The sequence below is a fragment of the Lampris incognitus genome, chromosome 1 (assembly GCF_029633865.1).
Source record: "Lampris incognitus isolate fLamInc1 chromosome 1, fLamInc1.hap2, whole genome shotgun sequence".
Taxonomy (NCBI): Eukaryota; Metazoa; Chordata; class Actinopteri; order Lampriformes; family Lampridae; genus Lampris; species Lampris incognitus.
The window spans coordinates 21,999,160-22,011,266 of NC_079211.1; the positions used below are offsets into that span (position 1 = coordinate 21,999,160).

General features: G+C 45.2%; 1 pseudogene; it reads right to left on the bottom strand.

Annotated features, from left to right (window-relative positions):
- Positions 1 to 11,693: 11,693 nt before the first annotated feature.
- LOC130127399 (U2 spliceosomal RNA) lies at positions 11,694 to 11,827 on the bottom strand (annotated as a pseudogene).
- Positions 11,828 to 12,107: the final 280 nt, after the last annotated feature.

Here is a 12,107-nt window from a genome sequence, read left to right on the forward strand (position 1 = left end):
TCACCCGTCTTTACATTCTGCAAACACACATCACACATACATAATGCAGTGGCGCCCCCAGACATTTCTCATAGGGGTGGCCAAATGGGGCCCCTGAAAATCTTGGGGTGGCACACCAAAACCAAAAGCCATGACTGAATTTCAGGAATTCTGTTATGCTGTTGTAGTATACTGAATAGGCTAGTTGAAAACTGTCAATATGAGAGTTAAGGGATCGCATACTGAAATACTTTGGTTTCTTATTTTTTTACGGTCAATGTTACTAAATATGTGATGTGCATAGACTAATACCGGTACAGTTAACATTTCTGAGTTCCACAACAATTCTGTTTTAATGTGTTATGTATATATTGTAACGTGTTAGGCGATTCACTGTTATATCATATATGTGTGACGCAGTGACGGACGATCAAAAGCGGCTGGCTGCCTGGCGAGGCATTTGTTATTTTCTTTGACACGAATTATTATGAAAAATATACATTGTTGATTTAAATGAAGAGCACCTAATGTAAAATATCAGATAGAAGCATATTATGCGTAATCAGAAGCATATTCTGCATATGTGACTAGTGGCTGGGGGGGTGGGGGGTGGCCAGGGATAGTATCAGGGTGGCCGTGGCCACCCCTTGGGGGCACCACTGACATACTAAAGCATCTTGTGATGCATGCATGAATAGCTTCACCGATCACTGCAGAAATGATTGGCGTGTCAGATCAGGGAGCAGAGATTATTTACACTGTCGTCCACCATGGAGTTAACATGGGCGCTGCGATGATCTTCTTGCAGAAGAAGTCCAGCGATAGGCTTGGGCGAAAGTCCATGAATACTGGGACGGCATTCACCTGTACCTCCGTCCATAGGGTTAGGGGTTGTGTCAGGAAGGTGATCCGATGTAAAATTCTGCCATACATTTTGCGAACATGGGTGTTGCGATGATAGTGTAAAAATTAGTCCCCGAATGAAGAGGTCTGACCCGGGAAATGAGGCCTGTGACTTATGACTGTGCAGATCAGCTTTTTAAAATGTGATGTGTTATCCCAGTTCGAAGATCGTTACAGCAAAGCCCTATTATCTCTGCTAATGACCTCATCATTCAAAGCAAACCAGCTTTATTCACTCCCCTCCAGATTTGCACAACAAAAGGCCAGACGAGGTAAAGCTGATGGGTTGCTTACAATAAGCCCACAGAACATAACCACTGCTACTCCTTGTGAGTGTGTGTGTGTGGTCGAATGGGGGGGTGAAGATGTTTACTGCACATTTGCACACTTTTAAGATTATTTGAAATACTGGAGTTGAAAACACGATCCATCAAATGAAACAAAAACACTTCACGGGGCTGAAAAAGGGCCTTATTTGAAACACCACGCTGTGGAAATGGGCTTTCAGAAGGAGCCACTGCTGTTGAAGTGCATAGAACAAGGTGACCATGTCTGATGCTCCAGAAAATGACTTGCCTTGGCTGAATGTGCACAAGACCCTGGATTGATTTCCAAATGGGCAGAGCTTTAGAGACAATTGGTTTTATCGATCGATGGTGCAATCAATCCTTGACTAGTACTCAACACTAAACCGCATATTGCTACAGAAAATATCACCCAAAGTTTAAGGTCTGACTGAGTGAAATAGGGTCTGGTTGACTACTACAAGACTTGGCTCCTGCATGGCGGCACCTACAAGCTTTCTGATTGACAGGCATATTTTAAACCCTCAGCAATCAAATAGCAGGCCTCATCAGCTGTTGGCTCAGTGTGAAGGCAGCCTGACAGGGGACAAAAAAGGCTCCATATCTGATTAGGCTGACTGACACTCAAACAGAGTAGCCGGTGCACCAGGGACAGCCCGTTTACAGAGCTCCGCCACAGTGGTGTAACCTGACTAGAGCAACATTACAGTCAGCCATAACAATGGCCCGGGACAGCTCTGATGGCATCAATGTTTAACCTAATAGGCTGGCAGACTGAAAGCTTCTCACTGTCTTGGCAGATTTCCTGCAGGGGAAACAAGTGCTCCCAACAGACTAATGACATTACTTTGCATCATTGTGTAGAGGCTGCACTAGGTGCACATTAGGCGGCTTTCCCAAATTCATTCACGCCTAGCCTTCATTTGCATAGTCATAAGAGTTTTAAGGACAGTCACAGTGCATGTCCGTGACAGTCCGTCATGTAGTGCGACACCCCCAGCAACTCAGTTTTAGCACTCTTAACAACCTCTTGAGACTCTTAAGACAAAATCAAACCCGTTTGATTTTCTCGCCAGTCTCAGGGGTCTGTGAGAGTCAACAGCAAATGAGCTCTCTGGTCAAAGTGGAAGATCTTGTTTAAACACTGCACAAACACTGTGCAACAAAGAGCAAGGGCCGTTGGAAAACAAAGCCTATGTAACAAGAGTTTTCTTGCTGATTCTACTTGCCAGGATACCAACCTGCTGTGGAAGTCGGGAGAAAACAGCGATGAACAACTTCTCTCTTTGACTACCAACCCCACGTGTGTTGTTTATTTCCTTTTATACCCCACCCCAACCCAACCATGTGGCGCTGCATCACTATGGCCACACCCTGAGCCCTGAAAGTGAGCACGTCAACTTCCTACAAACAAGCTATGGTGAATTATGTCCATAAGTCCACTACACAATCATATTAAGTTTTGTATGTACTATACAGTCGGGAAAATAATTATTTGAACCCCTGCTGATTTTGTAAGTTTGCCCACTTACGAAGAGTGCAACAGTCTATAAGTTTAAGCGTAGGATCACTTTAACAGTGAGAGACAGAATATGACCAAAAAAAGTGGAGTAAGACATTGTATGAATTTTATGAATTTATTTGCATATTTTTGGTCCAAAATAAATATTTGAACCCCTGGACGAACATCATGTTAATATTTAGTAGAAAAGCCATTATTGGCCAGCACAGATGTCAAACGGTTTTTATAGTTTATGACAAGGTTTGTGCACATTTCGGCAGGGATGTTGGCCCACTCCTCCCTGCAGACAGCCTCCAAATCGTTCAGGTTTCGAGGCTGTCGCCTGGCAACCCGAATTTTAAGCTCCGTCCAAAGATTTTCGATTGGATTCAGGTCTGGAGACTGGCTAGGCCATTCCAGAACCTTGATGTGCTTCTTCTTCAGCCACTCTTTGGTTGCTTTTCCGGTGTGCTTTGGGTCGTTGTCGTGTTGGAACACCCATCCACAACCCATCTTCAGCGCTCTCACTGAGGGAAGGAGGTGTTGGTCCAGAATTCCACGGTACATGGCCCCGTCCATCCTCCCCTCAATGCGATGGAGTTGTCCTGTCCCCTTGGCTGAAAAGCACCCCCAAAGAATGATGTTGCCACCCCCATGCTTGACGGTGGGGATGGTGTTCTTTGGGTTGTACTCCGTGTTCTTCACCCTCCAAACACGGCGAGTTGAGTTGAGCCCGAAAAGTTCTATTTTGGTCTCATCCAACCACATCACCTTCTTCCAGGCCTATTCTGAGTCGTCCAAGTGTTCATTGGCGAACTTCAGACGGGCCTGTACATGTGCCTTCTTGAGCAGTGGGACCTTGCGTGTGCTGCAGGATTTTAATCCATGATGGCGTAGTGTGTTACTAACCGTTTGCTTTGTAACTGTGGTCCCAGCTGCCTTCAGGTCATTAACCAGTTCCCCCCTTGTGGTTCTGGGATGATTCCTCACTGTTCGCATGATCAGGGACACCCCACGAGGCGAGATCTTACGTGGAGCCCCAGACCGAGGGAGGTTGGCGGTGGTGTGGTGTTCCTTCCATTTCCTGATAACTGCACCGACAGTTGTTACTTTCTCTCGAAGATGCTTTCCAATTCTCTTGTAGCCCATCCCGGCCTTGTGCAGGTCTACACTCTTGTCCCTGGTGTCCTTAGACAGCTCTTTGGTCTTGCCCATGGTGGAGATGTTGAAATCTGATTGATTGGGTGTGGACAGGTGTCTTTTATACAGGTAACAAGGTGATGCAGGTGTATTTTATGTGGGTAATTAGTTGGGCTTGGGGGTGCATCTTAAAGAAAAACTAACTGGTTTGTGGGAGCCAGAATACTTGCTGTTTGGTGGGGGATCAGATACTTATTTTTCGAAATCAGGTGGTTATTAATTTTTATAAATTCATATGATGTGATTTTCTGGAATTTTCTTTTGGATTCCTTCTCTCACTGTTAAAATGTACATATGATTAAAATTATAGACTGTTGCATTCTTTGTAAGTGGGCAAACCTACAAAATCAGCAAGGGGTCAAATATTTATTTTCCCCACTGTATGTATTGTTAAACCTATTTATGAGTAATGTGCACTTCCTACTTTTTTTGGGGTCAGCACAAACTCCAGAAATGGTGATGAAGTATCTTCCTTGCTTAGTCCAGTATGCTGCACGTTGATTGGCTACCTGAAATAGGTGATCTTGTATTTCTCACGGCATGGACTGGCGGCCTGTCCAGGGTGTCTCCCCACCTGCCACCCAATGACTGCTGGGATAGGCTCCAGCATCCCCGCAACCCTGAGAGCAGGATAAGCGGTTTGGATAATGGATGGGTATTGGATTCATGGGAAAATGTTCGATGAGTCTTGTCAGCTGTCACCCTTAGTGATTTCCAGTTGTTAAATACAGCATACTGTAGGACAGAAAGAGCTGCGAGTTGCAGTCCTTGTGTGGTATGCACCAGGCTTTAATCCACACACTACTGCCATGATTGCCCTGCTGGAGAAAAGGCAACGTGCGAGTCCAGATGCATCTTTCATCGTCAGAGGCCACCAAACTGCACTCCCCTCTGAGTTAGCTCAGACTAGATTTGATGGGCCCACCTCCCAGCTGTGGCAAACTATGATAAAACCTCAATCCAACGAGCAAGCACTGTTGCTTTATATGTACCAATTGTAGATAAGAGCTGAACTGAAATTTGTGGCATAATGTTTCACCACATAATGCTGCTGCACCATGAAAAAGAGAAGACCTTGAAATCAGGACACAGAAATAATAAGAGCGCACTGCTTTTGTAATATTTCAGGATCAATACCCTGGAGCAGTCTTGTCTAAATGAAATGTTTACTTTTCAAATTGAATTTGAAATGCAAAGTAATTCATTATGCAAACATGCTGACTCCTGGTGTTCTGTATGCCTAGATAAATTCCCTAAAAGTGGATCCGTTTTAAATGTCAATGAGGAAGCTTTGCTGAATATTTACGCCGTCAAATGTTTTCCATTTGCAACGTTGTTGTACTTAAGATGACAATGCACTTGTTTGCAGGGTGAGAGGGTTGAGCATGCGTCGGTGTGGATAAATTCAAAGGCTTGTGTTAATGAGTGCCTGCCCCTGTTTTGTGTTTTCTGTGTGCGTACATGTGGGCATACAAGAAATGTGTGTGTCCTGTGTATGGTTTTCCTTAGTGTGAATGTGTGTCTCTGTGTGCTTAAGTGCACGAGCCTGGGTATATTCTAGATGTTTGGTTTTCCTTAGTATGCATCTGTGTAGATGTGTCCAGGAGCACGTGGGCTTACTACAGTGTGTTGGCAGAGGTAATGTCCTGCTTTATTAGATGTGGAGAATTGATGGTCTCTCCTCTCAGCCAGAGTGGGCCGTGGTAAACAACCTGGGTCTCTCGCTCTCTCTGTGCTTCAGATGACATTTTTAATACTTTTCCTTTTCATTCCCCAAATTGCTTATTCCTCCCGGAAAGGCTTCTCTAATTGCATGCACATCGTGACAAATGGCACTGCTTGCCCTGCATTGTCTTTTAATGCAAGCAAGACAGTGCCATAGAGTGCTCGCTGTATGTCACGTTATCGCCAGGGAAACATTTTTTTCTTTTGGACAGGCAAGCTTTTGATTTGTCTTGTTCACAGAAAAACATAAGGGGATTTCCAAAGAGGAAAGCATCGCTCCACCCTACTGACAGTTATTTGTTATGACCGTGTCCCCCCCCCCCCCAGTGCCTGTATGGGCTCTGCATAGTCATACGTCTACTAAATGGAGCGTGTCCAAGAGGCTTCCTCCGATGACACAAAGTTAAAGAAATTGAGTAGGCAGAGATACCGAGTGCTGAACGGCAGTGGTGGGGCAAAGTAATCAAAAGTACAGCTTAGGAGGTGTCCGGGTGGCATGGCGGTCTATTCCGTTACCTACCAACACTGGGATCGCCGGTTCGAATCTCTGTGTGACCAAGCCGACGTGTGGGTATGTGTCCTGGTCGCTGCACTAGCGCCTCCTCTGGTCATTCGGGGTACCTGTTCAGTGGGGAGGGGGAATAGCGTGATCCTCCCACGCACCATGTCCCTCTGGCAAAATTCCTCATTGTCAGGTGAAAAGAAGCGGCTGGCGACTGCACATGTATCGGAGGAGGCATGTGGTAGTCTGCAGCCCTTCCTAGATCGACAGAGGGGGTGGAGCAGCAACCGGGATGGCTTGGAAGAGTGGGGTAATTGGACATGTACAACTGGGGAGAAAAAAAAAATCCAAAAAAGAAAAAAAGGTACAGTTTAAACATAAAATAGGCAGGTCACCATTTTAGCTCATGAGAAGGAGAGGGAGACAGTCAGACAGGTGGACAGAGGGAAAAAAAAGAAGTGTGATTGGTCCGAATGTAAAAAAAAAAAAATCCCAAAATAACCATGTTTCTTTGTTCCACTTGGCTTTTCATGAGTATGGCAGAAGCCATATTCATGAAAAGCATGAATTTACAGACTCTAAATCTGGTGCACACAAAACCAATCTCGGGTGAATGTAAATGGGGCCAAGAAGATGTAATGACTGAGTCAGGAATACACTAAAGCCTACAGGCCTCAAACATATTTGGGGCTGGACCAACCGGCCGACTGAGGAAAACAGGAGACACTGGGGGAAAAAGGGAAACAACTGGAGACATGTGCCGGGGCTGCGACACTTCACATGAAGGATTCCGCGGATTTGGTGGTCAAGGTTATAATAATAATTTGCTAAATACTTCAGACTTGAGGCTAAGGAGTCAGGAACAGAAAGACAAGGTACACTTTTCCCCTCTGATGCTAGAGCTCCAAACTTACAGTTAACTGGCTGGTTATGCACTGCCTGGCTCTTACGTACACAATAGTGTGGCGACTGGGGTGCAACATTTAGAGACAAAGGTAGAAGTCATAGTCTGCATTACACTCTTACTCCAGTGCAATATAGCACAAGAGGAGAGGTCTGTCACATGAGGTGACACTTCTGATAGGACATCCCTGGGCTTGCAAGGATTTAGAGACAAGGATCTAGTGTCACACTTGGAAGTTGAATGAATTTAAAAAGAAGTCTTGCAAACTCGTTTCATTTCCACACCGAAGACACCTAGAGATACTCCCTATCCTATCTCCTGTGATGCACCCTCAGTATCTGTCAACCCTTTGCCCATAGCCCCAAGGCAGACACACAACTTGTATATGCACAAATCCCTACACATTTACACATGCACATACCCTCACACGTGCTCATGCATAGACAGAAATGTCCACACATGTACAAAAGCAGCGTTCAAACGGTAATGTATTTTTCGACTTGGAAAATACAGACTTTGGAAACCTGAAAATCGGTGCAGTAAAACTCATTCCCCTTGGAGGAAATTACTACCAATTTTACAAATTACCAGCTGCTTCTAAATAAATTACTATTTGGGAATAAGGGAGAGAACATTCCAGAAGGTAATTTCCCTAAAATGTCTGTTCTTTTTTTAGATTGCAAACTCAACAGCTTTAATATTTCTACATTTAGATGGCTCCAAATATATGAAATTTACAAGATGGCATCGTTTTAGCGGTACTATTTTCCATGATATACTTTAGCAAGAAAGCTTTCCGTTTTAATGCGCCCCCATGTCCTGAAAAATAGCATCTATCCAATATCTGGTACCCTTTTGCCATTTCAAAACTACTTTATACGCTTGTCTTACCCCAGAATTTACATGGATTTAACTAGTTTTCATTTATCTGTCTCTTTCCTTTTTAAAAAAAAATGTCATTGGTATTTAGTGCAGGGCACCAGAGCAGCCATAATTCGGACACACTTACTACATAAAAAAAGGGAATGAATAAACAAGTGAATAAATGTTCAGCTCCACCCGTACGACACTGGATTGTCAGTCATATTCTCCATATGCAGATTTTGTGTGGATACCTCTAAGGTCGGCTTTACATTTACCAGAGGCGGCATGACTCAGGAGGTAGAGTGGGTCGTCTAGTAATCGGAGGGTTGCTGGTTCGGTCCCCGGCTCCTGTGGAGAGCGTGTCAAAGTGTTTTTGAGCAAGACACTGACCCCTTAACTGCTCCTGATGAGCAGGGTAGCACATTGCATGGCAGCCTCCACCATCAGTGTATGAGAATGGGTGAATGTTAGGCATACACTGTAAAGTGCTTTGAGTGGTTGGTTGACTAGAAAAGTGCTATATAAATGCAGTTCATTTACCATGTAGAGCCGAAGGAACGGAGAAGACCGTAGGTTCACACTTTAGCCGTGTAGGCAACTTTCTTTAATCAACGGTAAATCAGAGAGACAACAAAACCAGAAAACTGGCTGAACAACCATAACTTAACCCAGCGTTAACCTGCCAGGGCAACCCTGACTTAACCCTTAGTTCCTGGGGTGAATTCTATCCCCAATACGTGTCCACCACAACCACATGAATGCCTCACTTGTTTGCACCTGCAGTAAAGTAACAACGTAAAAACTGGTACATGAACTTCATACAGTTTGTCATAGTCACAGATGTTTGAAAAGAAAGCCACTATTTTGTCATTGTATTGTTACGAGTTTGTCTTCTGCATTTAACCCATCCATAGGAGCAGGGGGCGGCTGCAGCACCCAGGGACCAACTCCAGTTCTTTGCGTTGCCTTGGTCAGGGGCACAGACAGAAGTATTAACCCTAACATGATGTGCCTTGATGTGGGAGGAAACCAGAGCACCCGGAGGAAACTCGGACACAGGGAGAACAAGCAAACACGACACAGAAAGGACCTGGGACGACCTGGGGTTCGAACCCAGGACCTTCTTGCTATGAGGCAACAGTGCTAACCACTGGGCCACCGAAAAGCTTACAAAACATCCAAAGTTTATTATGTTGAACAATGCAGGGCAGATCTTGTCCAGTCATAAATTTCTGAACCAACAGGGATGCAGACGACTCATGAAGATTGGAACTTGCAGCTCAACTTGGAATTGTCTGCTGTAAGACTTATTGCCAATTTTACTGCTCTAGCAAAAACTACAGACAATACCTCTACCTGTTGACCTGGTAAGACTCTGGAGAAATTGTATTGAGAAAATGCATTTTAGATACATCCATCTAATTTGGCTTACAGCTTTGCATTATTATGCCTCGCACACCGAAGTGTATGGAAAATGGATAATTGGGATGGGTAGCCTATGCCTAATAATGAGCCAACGTAAAGCTGGTGGCCGTTCCATACAGAATTAAATAACGGGTGTAAGAGTTGGTTAAAGCCTGAATCAAGACTATCGGTAATTCCTCCAGCTAGCACTGCGAAGTGGGAGAGCACAGATCTCTAAAAAAATTAGATTAGAGAAATGGTCTACTTGTCCAGTGTTTTGCAGGCCATATATACCTATGCAACAGAGGGTGCCTCCGTTCATATATGTCACGCCGGGAGCAGGAACAGAGGACCCAGATGCAGACAGCAGAGACAGACTGGGTTAGAACAAGGCTTATTAAGACAAACACAATTTACAATAACAGGAACGAAGACGCAGACAGCACAGAGGACTCGAAACAGGACGTGGCACATCCGGTGACCAAGAATCCACATGTGTGGATGTGGTGATCTGACAATGCGCCAGGGCAACCAGGGGGAGTATATATCCTGCGGAAGAGTCAATCAGGGAAATGGGGAACAGGTGAGCAGGGCAGGGCAGGAACAGACTCGCCAATTAGGGAATGGGGAACAGGTGGGCAGGGCAGGGCAGGAACCGCAAGCCAAATAAGGGGCTGGGGCTCAGGTGAGTACAGCATGGGCAATCACATAAATGGGGCAATCAGGGTTACTCAGGTAAATGGGGTGCAGGTGAACAGAAACACCAATCGAGATGAGGAACAGGCGAGCCTTGATGGCCCAGCCCACATAACCATGACAAGACCCCTCTCAAGGGATGGATGCAAGATGTCCCAAACGAACAGACCAGGAACACCAAGCAGCGTGGGCAGGAGGGATCTGGGGAAGGCGACCAGGACGCAAGACTGAAGACGAGCAGCTCACCGCTCCCGCAGATTGGCAGGAGGATGCCCCGGAGGTCACCGACGCAGACAAGACACGCGGGGCGGCCACTCACTCACACACACACACACACACACACACACACGACAGAACCAGGCAGACCAGAAAAGACGAGCGGGATATGAAAACTGGTAGGAGCACAACTGACGATCTGGCAAACAACAGAGGTGAGCTAAAGACTAATGAGGAACCAACAGGTGTGTGGCAGATCTGGCGGTCTGACAGGTGATTGGCAGATAAGTGCTGCACAGGGTGTGCAGGTGGGTGTGCACAGCAGAAGTTTTGGAGGGAACAGTTGGCAGCAGATGACTGGTGAGCAGACAGGAGGGTGTAGAGGTATGGTGCTGTGCAGGGACACAGAGCTACGGGGAACTGGAGGCTCCGGCTGAGTCCATGACCCAAACCATAACGTTACTTGTATGCTGTTGAGCCTCTCTTCCTTCCATCTTGCATGGTCGTGTCTAGATGGTAACCCTAGATTTGTGAAATTTTCGCGGGATTTTTAACCTAACGTCAACCTCAATCCAATCTTAACCTAACGCTTACCTTGCGCATGTGCGCAAGTGTACGAGAGTTTTGCAAAGCTGGGGTTACCATGTAGACACGAGCATCTTGCACTGAGCAGAACAGCATTATATGACGCTTGCAAGGTCCCTGGCCAATGAATCGTGTACACTGGCACCTACTGGATGCTTGTGTTAGAACAGTCACAGTTTACAATTTCTTGAAAGCAAGTTGTAGATTGCAAATCGTGAGTCGCACTTTGGTCATTTTTGGCACCCAGGCTTGTGAGAGAGAGCGGTCAAATACCACGTGATAAGATTACACTCTTAAGCGCCCAGACCAACGCAAATCCCGTGGTACAGTTTTGTGAGTATAAAATTGCAATTTGTTGTTTTTTTGCAGACCGGAAGTTACAACTGTAAACTCAAATGCGGTTTTGTAAGTTGTGACTTACAACTGCGATTAGTGTTTCACGTTTACAGTTCACTGTTTACAAGCGCATATCATACTCTGCGCTTCTCTGTGTCGAAGGCACGATTCTAGCTTTCATATTGTAGCAAATTCGGGGCGCAGTCTGGGAGACCGTCCCAACAGCCGGGACGCGAACCCGCGTCTCCCGCTCCGCAAGCGACAACGGTAACCAGTCGGCTAAAGGGTCAGACCCGTTAATCAAGGATCAACGTGTCTACTTATCCATGCACGTTACAATATCTAAGTCTGTTCTTAAGTAACTTACTTGATTCAGAGTTATTCAGGAACTACTTGGTAACTTTTTTAAACAATTCAGTCCTGATTTATTTACCATTCATTCCCTGGTAACGGCTTTGGATTTTGTGTACAGTAATGTAAAGTCTTACCGTTACATTTGATAGCGATGCATGGGTAGTGACTGGTGAAACTTTGTCACTGCATCATTGGAATGAACCACTGACCACTAACAACAGAAGCCCAACAAATCTGCTGTGTCCACAGTCATTGTATGGTATTAGAGGACTAAGTTCTTCATACCAGGGTGAAAAAAATATTCTGTAGTCTGTTTTCTACACTTGATCTTAGCCAAAAGGCCGAGAAACGATTCTGTAGTCTGTTTTCATTTGTATCAGCACTCTGGCGTTTATCGTCACTCTATGTAATTGCTTCATTTAGCCTGGATGTAAAAATGGCATCATAAAACAATTATAAATCAGTGCTTAGTTCCCTGTAAGAACTTGAACTAAGCAAGGCTTTTATGGATACCCTCTGACTCACAGACAGTGGTTGCAGTTTGCTTTGATCTTTATCTCCCGGGGCACAGAATATTGTGTTCACAATCTTGTTCCTCTACACTGAGTTTATTCTCCTAAGTGCCACTTTCCC